Here is a 13515-nt window from a genome sequence, read left to right as displayed (position 1 = left end):
AAGCTAGAGGTGACAGATCCTCCGAATGTCACCAGCAAAAGCCTGGCAGAGGCACTGCCCCTTCTCCCGGCCTCCTGACCTGCGTCCGTCTTCCGTCTTTTGCCCTAAAACAACTTAGCCAAGCTCCTCCAATCATCTCCTCTCCGGCTGCTTCAGGACCCACAAACGCTACACTACACGCATCTTCCCAATGGGCCCCCCCCCCCCCCCCCCGCCGCCCCTGGCGAACAGCACAGCCTATAAACTGAAGTAAAAAGCTGGATAAGCCATTTGGGTTCCAGCCATGAAGGATTTGGGATGTGGGGTCAGGAACCTATGGCCACTTTTTAGATGGAACTTAGTGGCCAGACCCCAATGACCAGCTTGGCCAGACATCCCTTCGGCATGTCCCCATCTCTCATAGTTGCATGTGTGTATGTGAGGGGGAGGGAGGGGGAAGCCGAGGGGGGGGTGTGGTGAGGGCAGGGACCATCGTCAAGACTGAAGTCTCACGTCACACAAGGGAAATAAACCAGAAGATGATTCCAACTGACAACACATTTCTCTTTCCCATCAGCTTCCACAGGGCCTGGCCTCTGAGGAGTGAAGGACCTCGGAATGCTGACCCCTGGCACTCGCTAACCGTCGGGCGGGTCCGCTATAGGCGTGTTTGAAACGGGGGGAGCTCAGGAAGCTGTGGTCTCGGGTCCACAGAGGCCACCGCTGCTTCGGCTCAGCCGCCTGCACGCAGAGAGCGTCAACAGAGGAGGAAGCCCGAACTCTGAGAACCTCAGAGAATTCAGCAAAAAGGACGCAGCCCCACCAACAACAAGAACCCCGAGAAACACAGCGCCCAGCAAGGAGGTTACAGCCAGGAAAAGGGATGACAATCCCAGGTGCAGGGGGGCGGGGGGATGGGAGGAATGTCGGCTTCACCCCCGTTTTAAGATCAGACCATGACGTTGTACTGGGCAGGCGGGGAGCCTGCAACCCCAGGGCCAGCAGGGCTCCTTGTAGGTGAACAGAATTTTCACTCGGTTAGTAGAAGGTGAAAAAAGAAAAAATTGTCAAACGGGGGACCCTGTTATAGTTTAAATAGATGTCTTGTTTTTGGTTGCAGTTAGTAGAGTTCTATGCAATTGGTCTCCTATAATAAACACACACACACACACACAAACTCTCCCTGGATTTTGTTGTTGACGTTTTTGTTTCCTTTTCATTTCTTTTTACCTTTTACTAATAGACATAGAATACGGAGGCTCAATCACGTAAGAACATCTTTCCGTGGCCTCGCTGGGTTGCCACGCCACCTCTGGAATGCCACTGCCTGGAGGCCTGTAATTACCCCCAGCAAAGTAGCTCCTCTGGCCGGGTTTCCTGGATGCGGGTGGCATTTCATCCACGTATCGCCAGCCTGCCTTTCTGCACAGGTAGCGTCTGACGATGAACGTCCCACACTGCCTTCCGAGGGAGCAGCCCGGCAGGCACGTCCCTGCTTATTTTCTGACGCGAAATCCATTTTCATCTCCTCACGCACCAACGGTGACGTACAGTGTGTGCAACAACAAAATTTGTAAAAATGAACACTTGGCGGGATTAATGCACTGAAGATGGTTAGCAGGCTAGCACTGGTAACGCTGCTCCTTCCGACTCAGTCTAGCCCCGCGCCGCCACCGCTGCCGCCGCCGCCGCAGAGGTTTGCCTTCAGCTGCGCGTCACACCGCTCTTTGGTGTAATTAAAGGAACCGTAGCAGGGTCCTCTGTGGAGACAGCATTTCACCGCCGAGCGCTCCCCGTAGGAACTGGGGGGATCGCAGCACGCCGGCGCTGGTCCTGCTGCCCTGGTTTCCTTGGTGTTTTTGAAACAGAGCTGGTGTGCTGGGCCTCAGACTGAACTCACCCCAGAGGCCTGGCTGCTCCCTGCACAGACTCCGGAGAAGTCAGGCCTGGCCTCCTGGCAGGAGCACCCACCCCCCCACCTGTATTTGCCATTTATTTTTTTTATTTTTTTTTGAAACCTTAAAAAAAAGTTTTTCTAACCTGCAGGCTCCCTGTAATTCTCTGCCCAGCACCCCACCAGGGCAATGGCTTTTCAGATACCCCAAAACAGTGTGGTGGATAAAAGGCAGAGAAAGGGCCGCCTCCCTGGCTGTTCTGTATATAAACAATGATCATGCGGCTGGGTCCCAACAGGCCCCCAAGCCGGACTGGGACCAGAATCGACTGTAACCTCAGAGAAAGAATCCAGCAAGCACCAAGCAGGAGGCCTCGGAAACGACACAGACACAAGACCAACCTGAACTAAGAAAACAAACATCTTTGCGCCACATCATCCAAGATGGCAGAGCAAATGAAGTCTCGGGGCTGAGTGCGAGGAACCTGACTCAGCTCTCAGCCGCCAAGGCAGCTGCGGCCTCTCCCGGTCTGTGCTGCCTCCTGCCCCCGGAGCTGCCAAGTGCGACAGAAGTGAGACCTGTCTCCCAGCCGGCTCCCTGCGCGTCCCTCAGCCTCGGGGGCGGCTGGAGGGGGGGATTTTTTTTCTTCCCTACATGCATTTTCATACCCTTATTCTACATCCTAATTTCTTTTTGGGGGGGAAAAAATCAGTGTCACTAAAAAAAACGTCACTCTGTTTTGCAAAATCCAGCAGCTTCCTTGGCAGCGAGAGAGACTGGCTGGCATTATACCCTCATTTGACAAAACTACTATTTCTGGGCATGAGCTCAAAAACAGGTAGGAAGCAAATGCTGAGAAATAAGGAAGTAAAAACAGCCAACAGATTCTTCACTCCCAAGAACGCCAAGCGTAAACATGATTTATTTAGCTGCGTTTAACGCGTCTGTCCTCCACCCGACTAGGAGCCCCATCACTGGGGTTAAGGGGGAGGCTGGGGAGAGGGGGTGGGAAGGGGCGGCAGGGAGGACCACGGGGCACCGAGAGAAGAGGTGGCAGCTACCTGGACTTCCTGAACGGTGCCGTTCAGAGTTTTAGGAGAAAGACAACCTTCTGCCCCCCAAATACATGCATGTGTCCAAGAAGGCTGCACTAATGTGCTGGTTAATTAACGAGCTGCCACTAACAAAAGAGAGAAGACCCAGTTCATACAAACAGTGTTTACATGGGCGTCGCACGATCATGGCGCCCACCTCCCTTCCTTTTTTGCAAACCACGCAGGCTGGGTGTGGGGACAGGCCTGGAGGCCACTCAGGTGGGGGGTCCGAGCTTCTAAGACCCGAACTGGGGGAAGGAGGACCCTCCCTGCCCTCCCTGCCCATTCTGGCATGCCCACATGGAACTGACTGAGATCTGTATTCAATTAAGGAACACCAGACAGCCTCTGGCTCCGTGCCTGCACCGACACAGCTACGGGGATCTGCCATGCCCTCACCCCACTCCAGCTCCGATGCCAGGGAACAAGGGCTCCCTCAAGTGCCCCGTGGAGAAGGCAGAAGGCCACCCCCCACTCACCACCCACCCCAAAACGCAAGCCGGAGGTCTCGGCCCTGCTGGGGTGAACCCACGAAACACATAAAGCAAGCATCTGTATTTTCTAAATAGCAAGTCTGAACCACAGGGGCTTGGCCCTGCCACAGGTGACTCCTATTAAAACTCCAATTCAGGTCACTCAGCATTTGCTGGAAAAAAGGAATCCAAGCCTCTCGGAAAGAAAAACAACAAAACAGGAAGACGGAGCCCCAGCAGGACACTTAGGGCCTCTCCTTCCCCAGTGCAGGGACCGTTTCCGAGCGCCAGCTGTGTGCTCTGTGGGCACAGATGCCAATGGCTGTTAGCTTTGAGAGGCGGCGGCGAAAGCGAAACAATGTCCTCGCCAGTCTGTACGGGAGTTGCTTCCTCACCTGCGACGAGCAAGACTGCGCACTTAAAGGCTGCCTGCTGTATGCATTCCTCCCCAGCCCAGCCGGTGTTTGATCTGCACTCCCCCTGCCCAAGTCCTCTCTTTCTGGAGCCAGACACCAAATGCCAGGAAAGATACCTTTCTTGGTATGTTCAGGTCAAGGGCAACAGCAAGCCCAGTCGGTGTTAGGGTTCTGAGTTACATGGCAGTCCCCAAAGAGCTGGGGGGGCAGGCCCCTAAAATGAATGGGAATGGGGGAGAAGCGTTTCCTATTGGTATTAGGTCACTAAATTGAAAATTCAAGTCCTCCTCCTTATCAGCCCCCCCAAGCCCCCTATCTTTTCCCCTTACCTTGAACATGACATGCTACCCAAGTAGCTATGTGACTCCTCGCCCTTTTGCAAACCAGTCACGCTGCCCACCCCCCCAACGCCCCCCCCCCCCCCCAGGAGCTGAACAATGACAGCCTATACTCATTTATGTCTTTGAAATCAGCAGTGACTCCACTGCCAGGGAAGGGTTTGCTCTGGCACCTGGACGGCGAAACGAAGAGACGATGAGCTGATTTGCCCCGGGCCGTTTAGGAACAAACACATTTGAGACTGTCAGTGCCGTGCATGCCCACATCTCCGATCGGTGCTTCCACACCAGGTGGCCCCTCCTGCTCCTGCCACAACAAATACTGATCGAAGGTGTCGCCAGGGCTCAGGTGCTGCTCTGAGAGGCCACGCTTCTAGAAAATCCGGTAAGAACATCTAGATTTCTCAAAGTCATAAAACGGAAGATGCTTATCCACACCTCCAAAGGAGGCCTCCCTGGGGTCCCACTGACGACCATTTCCACCGGCATTTATTTCAACAGGATGCAGCTGACACAGTCCCCCATCCCCAAGCAAATCTCCCACACACGGCTCCGCAACAAAGCGTGGCAAGGCACCTGTGCCCTGCAGGCTTGTCATGTACGGCTCAGAACAACACACCCTCGAGGCAGCCCACCCTGCCACGGGGACACAAAGGTGCGCGCTTTCCAAGGAACGAGAGAAGAGGGAAGGGGGGCTTTCACCACTCTGCCCCCAGCCTTACCCCAAAACGAGAGGGAGAAATCACCGGTCATTTTTACCACTGTTGAACTATCAAAATAAAGAAAAAACATAAGTTGGCCTCCTCCTCCTCCTCGTGTAATAGCCATTAAGTCAGCCAACCACACGTCCCTATCTTCCAGGCAGAGCCTGAACAATTACCCCCATACACACACCTTGTCTCCCCAAATCCCCAAACGTACATCCTTCTAAAGAAACGGCAGGGACCTAGGATGGGGCCCCCGGAGCACACACACACGTGACCGGTGTTTTATCTCCCTTTCTCTAAAGGAATCCGGCAACATAAATATTAATCAAACACGGGGATCTGTCTGTTCAGCCCTGGACCATTATGAGAGCCGGGTTGTGGTCTTTACCTGTATTTACAGATATTCAAAGGCAGATTCTATCTTGTTAGAACTGTTATAAATGGACGTCTGAGAAACCGGCCAGCAAGTTCAGGCAGATATGCAAACCTCCCTGTCCAGGGCTGCCAGCAGTTCTGAGTTCCCAAGTGTTGAATGTGTTACCTTTTCCACAGGCCTTTCAAAAAAGTAAATTGACAAATACCTTCAGAGTCCTCCAGCAGAAAAGCTAGCTGCTCAGAGTTCGGGTTCACTAAAACGGAGATTTTCTTTCTTTTTTTTTTTGTTAAGGTCAACTCTTACTCAAAATGCCACGAAGGCACTGGTTACAAATACTGTACCCCTGAGAGCACAGAAACGGCAGTATTCTGTTATGATCTGGATCAGCCCAGATCAGAAGGAGATATGTACATGCATATTTTTTAAAAATTACCTTGATGCTTGTTACAGCAAATTTCTGAATAATGAAAAATAGAGACGTGGTCCCAATTCCAGCCTAGAAAAGCTGTCCCGGCGAAGGTAAACTTTCAATCTCCTCTAGCCAAATAGCATACATTTTTATTTCCAGAGTCACAGCTTCGGGGAAATGTTGGAGCATTTCCTCCAGAGCTTTGTGGTAAAGACATGGGGAGTCTAAACCCCTGCTTTTCTGGGTCTTTAAGGGCTGGCTGGAGTGCTTTAAACAATTGGAGGCCAATTTTTAAGAAGCAAAAATAGAGACTCTTAGCGAGGTGGCCATTTGCATACAAATTCTCCTGGAGGGAGGGCACTGGTTGTAAAAGAAACCGGGCTGGAGGAAGGGCTGACATTCATTTCCTGTACTTCCATGAGGCTTCGGGCCCCACTCTAGTGGAGGGTTCCATTCCCACACAATTGGGAAAGCACTTGTGTCGAGTGTTTTAAAATCCCAGCCCCAGGAATTCCCTCTAGAAAAGCAGGCTCCCCCTCCTGCAGGAGGAAGGCGGGGAGGGGAGGGGGGATTCCCAAGAAAACCGCCTCTGGACGGGGACTGTAGGACATAAAATGCACACAGGCCCGAGGCACCTTCCATCCCCGCCTCACCTGGGTCCAGGGACCTGCCCAGCTCTGGGCCAACGCGAGCTGGGGAGGGAGGCACGACCCTTCAGCGTTTGGAGGCGGGAGGAGAGGGGGGAGAAGAGGGGATTCTGGGGCACCCCCACCCCACCCCGGCCCCAGGAAAGCCGCCCCAGCAAGGACCCCAGGCCCTTGCGCGCCACGGTTTTGGGGAGGGGCTACTGGCAGGAGTGTTCAGGGTCCTGAAATGCCATTTCTCAGGTCTGGGACGGTCACTAGCCAGGGCCCGCGCACGCGGCCCCTGAGCGGGGGAGGGGGAGGCGGATGGAGGAGGGGCGGCCCCATGCGCACAAAGGGGCCCCAGGATGGCGGGCTCCCCGCCCTTGACCTTGGGTCTCCGCCTCCATCCATCTCCAGCGGCAGCCAGCCCAGCCCGGGAAAGGGGCTGGCTCGGGGCCAGGGGCGAGCTCGGCGGGGCGCAGCAGGGCTGGGGGCCTACAGGGGGCCGCCGGGGGGCGGGGCTCGGAAAAAACCTCGGGGGCTGCTCCCAGGAAACGGGCATTCAGAGTCCCCGGCTCCTGCAGGACCTGGGTCCTGGGGCGGATCCGATTCACTGCACGCCTCCCGCCCCCCAAAGCAAAAGTTGCACGGGTGCAGGGAGGAAGCCCCCACCCCTTGGCTAACCCGACGTCTCGCCAGCCCCCCTTCTTCCCCGACCCGGGCCCAGAGGGGGAGGGGAGCTGTCACGGGAGGAAGAAAGGAGCGCGCCGTCCCCGCGAGGCCAGACGAGGGCAGGTCAGCTGCGCCTCCGCCCGCCCCTCGCCACCCCCCTCCGGCAGCTGGCCCATTAAGCCCCCGAATTATGCATGTGCCTGGAGCCCCCTCGGCCCTCCCGCCCCAGAAAGACACAATCAACGTGCTTGGGGGTCGGCCTGGAGAGCAGGAAGGAGGTGGCTGATGGTCGCAGAGCCGCGCACCCGCGGGGCCACTGGACAGGCCACAGGCGCGCCCCCCGAAGGCGGGGTGGTACCCAGTGGGCAGGGGCAGGGCACGGACAGCAGGGAAGTCCCCCCGGCACAATCACAAAGTTTCCAGAGTGTCTGCTGGTTCCCGTGCGGGATCGGGATCGGGATCGGGGAGGTGCGGGCCGCCCCACGCCCCCACGCCCCCACGCCCCCGCCTGAGCTCTTCCACCCGCCTCGGGAAGGAAAAGGCCGTTGTGTGGTGCCTGGACTTGGCAGTGAAGGGAGACTAATGGGCCCCAAGCTCCGAGCCCCTAGTGGGCAGGGCTGAAGTCCCCAGCAAGCAGGCGGGGCAGGAGGAGCTGTCCCTGCCCCCTCCCGCCCGCGGGGGAAGGGATGGTTTGCAGGAGGTGGGCAAGGTCCAGGGGGCAGGGGGGAGGGGTCGCTGGAGATTCAGACCCGGGCAGAACGAGTCTTGCAAGTTGCAACCGGCGGAGCAGGGGGGGAAACTGCATTAGTCGGGAGGCAGGTGGTTTCATGCCAGCGGGAGGAGGGATTCCGACTCGAAGTCGGAAGGATTTTGATGTCCATCTCCCCAACCTCCCCCCTCCTAGTTTTGGAACGTGCCAGCCCAGGCCCCAAAGCCCTTGGCAGCCTCCTCGTCTGCACAGCACGTGGTTTGGGGAGTCCTGGACCTCAGCGCTCCCTACCCTCCCTACCGCGGGGCCCCACACGGGATGGACCTTGTTTGCTCACTCGGGGCGATTGTTTCTGGAAATGAGTTCTCTCTCCCTTTCCTATTCTCTCCAAAGCAAAGGCCAGGTCAGGAAAATTACAGACTTCTTTTTCCCGGCGAATGAAGTGGCCTGCTTCGCAGGGAAAGTTTTACAAGCCCATGATGTCAGTGATGCAGGGCGAAGACCACACTGTTTAGGCTGCTTAATTGGCGGGCTTTGAACTCCTGGTGGGAGAGGGAAAAGAATCCGCTCTGGCGGCCCTGGAGAGCTTAGTTTTGTGGGGTCTACCAACCTCAGCCCACTTAGCCGGTGGCTGGGGTGGGAAGGGGTCATCAAAGGTCTGCCCTGTTTCTCCTTAAGGGAGAGGAAGACCCAGCCATCACACTGAGCCCAGGGCAGGCAGTCCCCCGACCCCAGTCCCAAGGGAGGGGGGACCCCTAGAATCCCATTGAGGGTACACTCTCCAGATGCCATACTCTGCCCCAAAAAGCTGTGGAAACAAAGCCAGTGTTTTCTCCACTGCCTTCAAGGATCCCTTTCCTGCCCTAGCTGGTTTGGCTCAGTGGATAGAGCGTTGGCCTACAGACTGAAGGGTCCCGGGTTCGATTCCAGTCAAGGGCATGTGCCCGGGTTGCCAGCTCAATCCCCAGTAGGGGGCGTGCAGGAGGCAGCCGATCAATGATTCTCTCTCATCATGGATGTTTCTATCTTTCTCTCCCTCTCCCTTCCTCTCTGAAATCAATAAAAAATACGTTGGTTTCTTTAAAAAAAAAAAAAAAAAAAAAAGTCCCTTTCCTGAAGTCAGGAAATGGTGTTCTCTGGACTCTGCAGGGTGGACAGGTATCCTCGCTCGAGCCCCACCAGACCAGGCTCTAGGGACGCCAGGCCCAGGACTCTGCATTGTGAGTTTGTGCCTTTGAATCTCTATTCATCTGCCTAAGGCTGTGTCCACACCTACAACCAGCAGGCTCCGCAAGCTGCCGGGACTCGGCCCAGGCGCTCAAGGGCCCTGAGCAAGCATCGCTGTCCCGGGCTGGGCAGTTCTCCCTGCCTTCGTGGTCCGTCTGAAAGCTGCCCGTCTCCGCACCAGGACTGGGGGCTCTGACTTCCCACCTCCAAAGGAAAGGCCGTTTTGTTGCTATTTTCCACCCAGCGGAGCCTAGAGTCCCAGTTTCCATGGAGTCTGAGCAGCAGCAGGCAGTCTTTCCCAGACCTGCCCCTCGTCCAGGGGTTCACCTCTCCCTCCCAGGCCACCACTCTCACACCCCTCCCCCTGCCCCATCACACACACACACACACACACACACACACACACACAGAGCACAGGCTCCTCCTTCCTGAACCACCTCCCCTTCCACATCAAAACCAGCAGGCCAGCTGGAGGGCCCTAAGAAAACCCACTGAAAAAAACAAACCAAGGCTTAGAGGCCCTACCGCCCTGGACCCAGCCGGGGGCCTCTAGGCCCTGACCACACCTGCCATGGGGAGCCCCTCCCGGGGTTCAGTTAGGGAAGGCTGACATCTCTGCCCCCTTAGGTCGCTGGCCGCCACCTAGCAGTGTCTGCGCTAGGGTGGGTCCGGATTTCACCGGGGCTGAGGCTTATACAATTGTGGGGAGGGGGGGGGGCCTCTTAACAAAAATATCAACTATCAAACCACACCTACATTAGGGGCTTGGGCACAGGAGGTCCCTGAGCCTGAGCTCTCAACCTCAGGGTCAGTGCACCAATTCCTCCCAAAGAGTCTGCCCAGCTTGGAGCTGGAGAGAGACCCTGTTTATCCTCTAGGACAGCGGTTCTCAACCTGTGGGTCGCGACCCCTTTGGCGGTCAAACGACCCTTTCACAGGGATCCCCTAAGACCATCCTGCATATCAGATATTTACATGACGATTCATAACAGTAGCAACATTACGGTTATGAAGTAGCAACGAAAATAATTTTACGGTTGGGTCACAACATGAGGAGCTGTGTTTAAAGGGCCAGAAGGTTGAGAACCACTGCTCTAGGATAAGAGCTTTCCTTTCCAGCCACCAATTTCTTCCGAGGAAACTTACTGAGCCCCATCTGTAACACATGAGGAAAGGGGGTGGGTCGGGGCCGCTGGGTGGGGAGGGGATTTAGGTGAGAAGCTGGAATGGAAGGCCCCACCCTCCCGCCAGGCCCTCACAGCTGTTGGAAACCACTGGTAATACCTTCTCACACTTCAGCTCAGGAAGCTGGGGCCCAGGGAGGGGGAGGGTCTGCTCAAGGTCACAGCATGTCAGCCAGAGCAAGGACACCTTCCCCAGTCTAGGATTCCAGGTTGCCTGCCCTCCCCCCACCCCACCCCATGCATCCAACACTCCCACAGGAGTCAGCTCCTAACAAGATGGACTTTGCACAAACGTCGTCGACACGAAACCCACAGACGCATGGAGGACAGGTGGAGGCCATGGTCCTGGCTCTTTCACCCCACACTAGCCCCTAGGTCCCATCACGGCACATCACCCAAGGACTGGAAGTCACCCACTGCCTGGCTGGGAGCAGAGGGAGCCTGTGGCAGGGACAGTGACCGAACTGGAGGTGACCCAGGGATCACCCAGTGCTACTCCGTGAAGGTCGTCAGCCAGAAGTCAGGAGCCCGGGTTCTAGGCTTACTCACAGGGTGATGGTGCAAGGCCTTACCCTCTCTGAGACTCGGTTTCCTGGTCTCTAAAATGACAGTCATATCTGATTTACCACCTCTCTGGGGCGGAGACAGAGGGTGGGAACATAAGGTGAAATATGGCCAGGGCAGCACCGCCTCACCACAGAGCAGAGCGTCACTGGAGAGTTTACACCCTGAGCCCCTGTTCACCGGCTGTGTGACCTTGGGCAAGTGACTTAACATCTCTGTGCTTCAGTTTTCAATTCTGCGAAGTGGGGCTGACACTTGCACCTGCCCGTTGAGTTGTGAGGAGGATTAAGTTGACTAAGATTTGTCAAGCCCTCCAAACCGGGACTAGCTCATCGGAAGCTCTAAAAGCCTGTGCCCCATTAATACCCTAATATGAGCAGCTCAGGCTTTCTGTCTCCTCCGTGAAAAGATGAACCCAAGGGCGCAGGGGTGACAACCGGGCCGCCTTATTTCTAGGGCTTCCTGCGCGGAGCCCGCTCCTAGCGGAGTCTAGAGCTGGTGAGTACGCATTAGTCAGGCATGAAAATTAGCAAAGGAAAAAAAAAGCTGTCAAATGCCTAATAAAAAACTTAAGTCAACTGCTAACTATTTACTGTCAAATAAAAGCCCTAATAATAATAACAGTAACCAGGCTGTCGGTTATGTTCTGGCCACCGGAGCCCAGGCCCCTCCTCCTGCCTCCTCCCTCCCTCTTTCCTGACCCGGAGTGGGAGCCACCGACCTAAACCACAGATCCTACGGCCCCAAACTTCAAAAGAAAAGGAAAAAAATGGCCCCATAGCTGACCAGTACTTTTGTCTTGGTTTTCATTCAGTACAGTTTCCCACAACAGCTCGGTGGACACTCAGTCACATTCTGTGGCTGCTGACGCTGTTTGCAGAGGCCACACAGCTGGTGTACCGCCTCCCGGGGAGGCCGGCCGGACAGCAACCCCGCGCTCCGGTTCCAGGTGAGGAAACCGGAGCTCTGCAAGGGGAAGAAATGCTTGGTCTCGAGCCGCAGGGCTGGGCAGCCTGGTGTGGCAAAAGGCCACCTGTCCTGACTCAGCATCCCTGGGGTCTGGACCCAGCCCTGCCAGGACCAGGGACACAAGCTCCAACAAGCCTCCCCGCAGGGAAGAACGGGAGGGGTGGCGATGAGGCCCTTCCGGGCGGGTCGGCAGGCCAGAACCCTGCTTTGCATCCCACTGGTGACTCAGTGTCATTAGCAACTGACGATCACGGGGACCTAGTATTTGCATCAGTTGTCTAAATCACACCGACGAGAAGTCTGAAAGATAAGAAGGATGATCTCCATTTTACAGGCAACGGAGACTCGGAGAGCTGAAATCAGACCAGTCACTGGCAAAACCAGAACCCCAGCCCGGGTCTGCCTGAATTCACATTCTATTGCTCTTCTTCCTGCCCCCGCCTCTCCACAGCCTTCACCAGGAAGTACGCAGACTGTGTGTGGGCCAGGGTCTCTGGGAGCCTGAGGGCTCCTGGCCATATGGGCAAGGATCACGCCTGGGACCAGCTACCAGGACCACCTTGGATGGGGTCTAGAGGTAGTGCCTGCCTCCAATGGCTCTGCCGACCTCCCCCTAAAAGCTTCCATCCCTGTGTGATCCCAGGACGCCAGGCTGACCCGACTCTGATTCCACTTTGCTGTGTGACCTTGGGCAAGTCCCTTAACCTCTCTGAACCCCAGTTTAAAGTAGGGTTAGGAATGTCTAATTTCAAAGTGGGGTTACAGGTATCTGTTTCATTGTTGCTAACTATTTCTACCCAAGAAAAGCATCTAGCCTAGTGTGGGTTACCAGGCAGGCCCCCTCCTCCCCTCCACCCACCAACCCTGCCCAAGCTCGGGGGTGGGGGGGGGGGGGGGGCAGAGGGGGCAGTCAGCATCTCAGCCTGAGCCCAGGCCACATCCCTCTGACAGAGCACTCCCCTCTTCCTTGGTGTAGACAGAGCTAATAATTAGCTGTCACGATTTAATAATAGAAAAAGATAATCCATGCCACAACACACATGGATTTAACCAATCTTAATTTGGAGGGAAAATAACAACTCGAAATATATCAAATGCAAGTTTTTCAAGACAACCTGCAAGTGAGTTTATCTCGAGTTTCCAGCACAAGCAAGTTATTTCGTCTGCCACTGGCCAAGCTAATTTTTTTTTTTCCCCGCACTTATTTTATTTATTTTTAAAAGTCTGAAACGAAGTCTCAGAGCGGCATGAAAACCCTCCAGCTGATGAGGCGCCCTTTTTCCCCAGTGCATTTTGTCCTGCAATGGGTCACCGGGACTCCAAACCGAACCCCCTGTCCGCGCCCTGCCTGCTGCCTGCACCGCCCTCCACCCAGGCCCACCCTGGCCTTCGGGGTTCCGGGTGAAGACTTGTGGGCGGGCGAGGAACTGCCTGCCACCTCCAGCCCAGGGGGAGCTGCCACCTCCTGTCACCCGCTGCCTGTCTCCTGCCTGTCTCCAGAAACCTGACATTTGGGGTCTGGGGGGAGGAGGAAGAGAAGGCAAAAGGCAAAGCTCTGAGTGACGGCTGACGGCTCATTCCTCCCGTTATAGCTTCATTTGGTTGTGGAAGAGGGGAGAGCACGCAAGAACCCGTTACCTGTGATCAAGAGCCTCCCCTCCCGTGGCTGTGAGATGGGAACTCGAAGGAGGGATGGCGAGGACGTGGCTGAGAGAGCCACGGTACACTTCCAAGACGTCCACTGAGGAGAGCAAACACCTCGTGCACCAAGCAGGGTCCACGCCCTCCTGAGCGTGGCTTTTTCAAAGCCTCCCCTTTTCCATCGTCTACCGCCAGCTGGACGTGTGCTGGGAAGTAGGTGCAGACGTGGAAACTGA

The 13515-nt window shown here is 55.9% G+C and overlaps 1 protein-coding gene and 1 long non-coding RNA gene across 4 annotated transcripts in view; one reads left to right on the top strand and one right to left on the bottom strand.

Annotated features, from left to right (window-relative positions):
• The window catches only part of BCL11B (BAF chromatin remodeling complex subunit BCL11B), a 91261-nt gene that overhangs the window by 59799 nt on the left and 17947 nt on the right, over positions 1–13515 (bottom strand). The gene's annotated exons all lie outside the window — the stretch shown is intronic.
• LOC118660242 lies at positions 3296–4980 on the top strand. Its single transcript, XR_004968846.1, has 3 exons — positions 3296–3981; positions 4331–4580; positions 4697–4980. It is a non-coding gene; the product is annotated as an uncharacterized LOC118660242 (long non-coding RNA).

The sequence above is a fragment of the Myotis myotis genome, unplaced genomic scaffold, assembly GCF_014108235.1.
Source record: "Myotis myotis isolate mMyoMyo1 unplaced genomic scaffold, mMyoMyo1.p scaffold_m19_p_1, whole genome shotgun sequence".
NCBI classification, from domain to species: Eukaryota; Metazoa; Chordata; class Mammalia; order Chiroptera; family Vespertilionidae; genus Myotis; species Myotis myotis.
The sequence above is the reverse complement of the archived record's forward strand: the minus strand, read 5'-3'. Positions and strand labels throughout refer to the sequence as shown.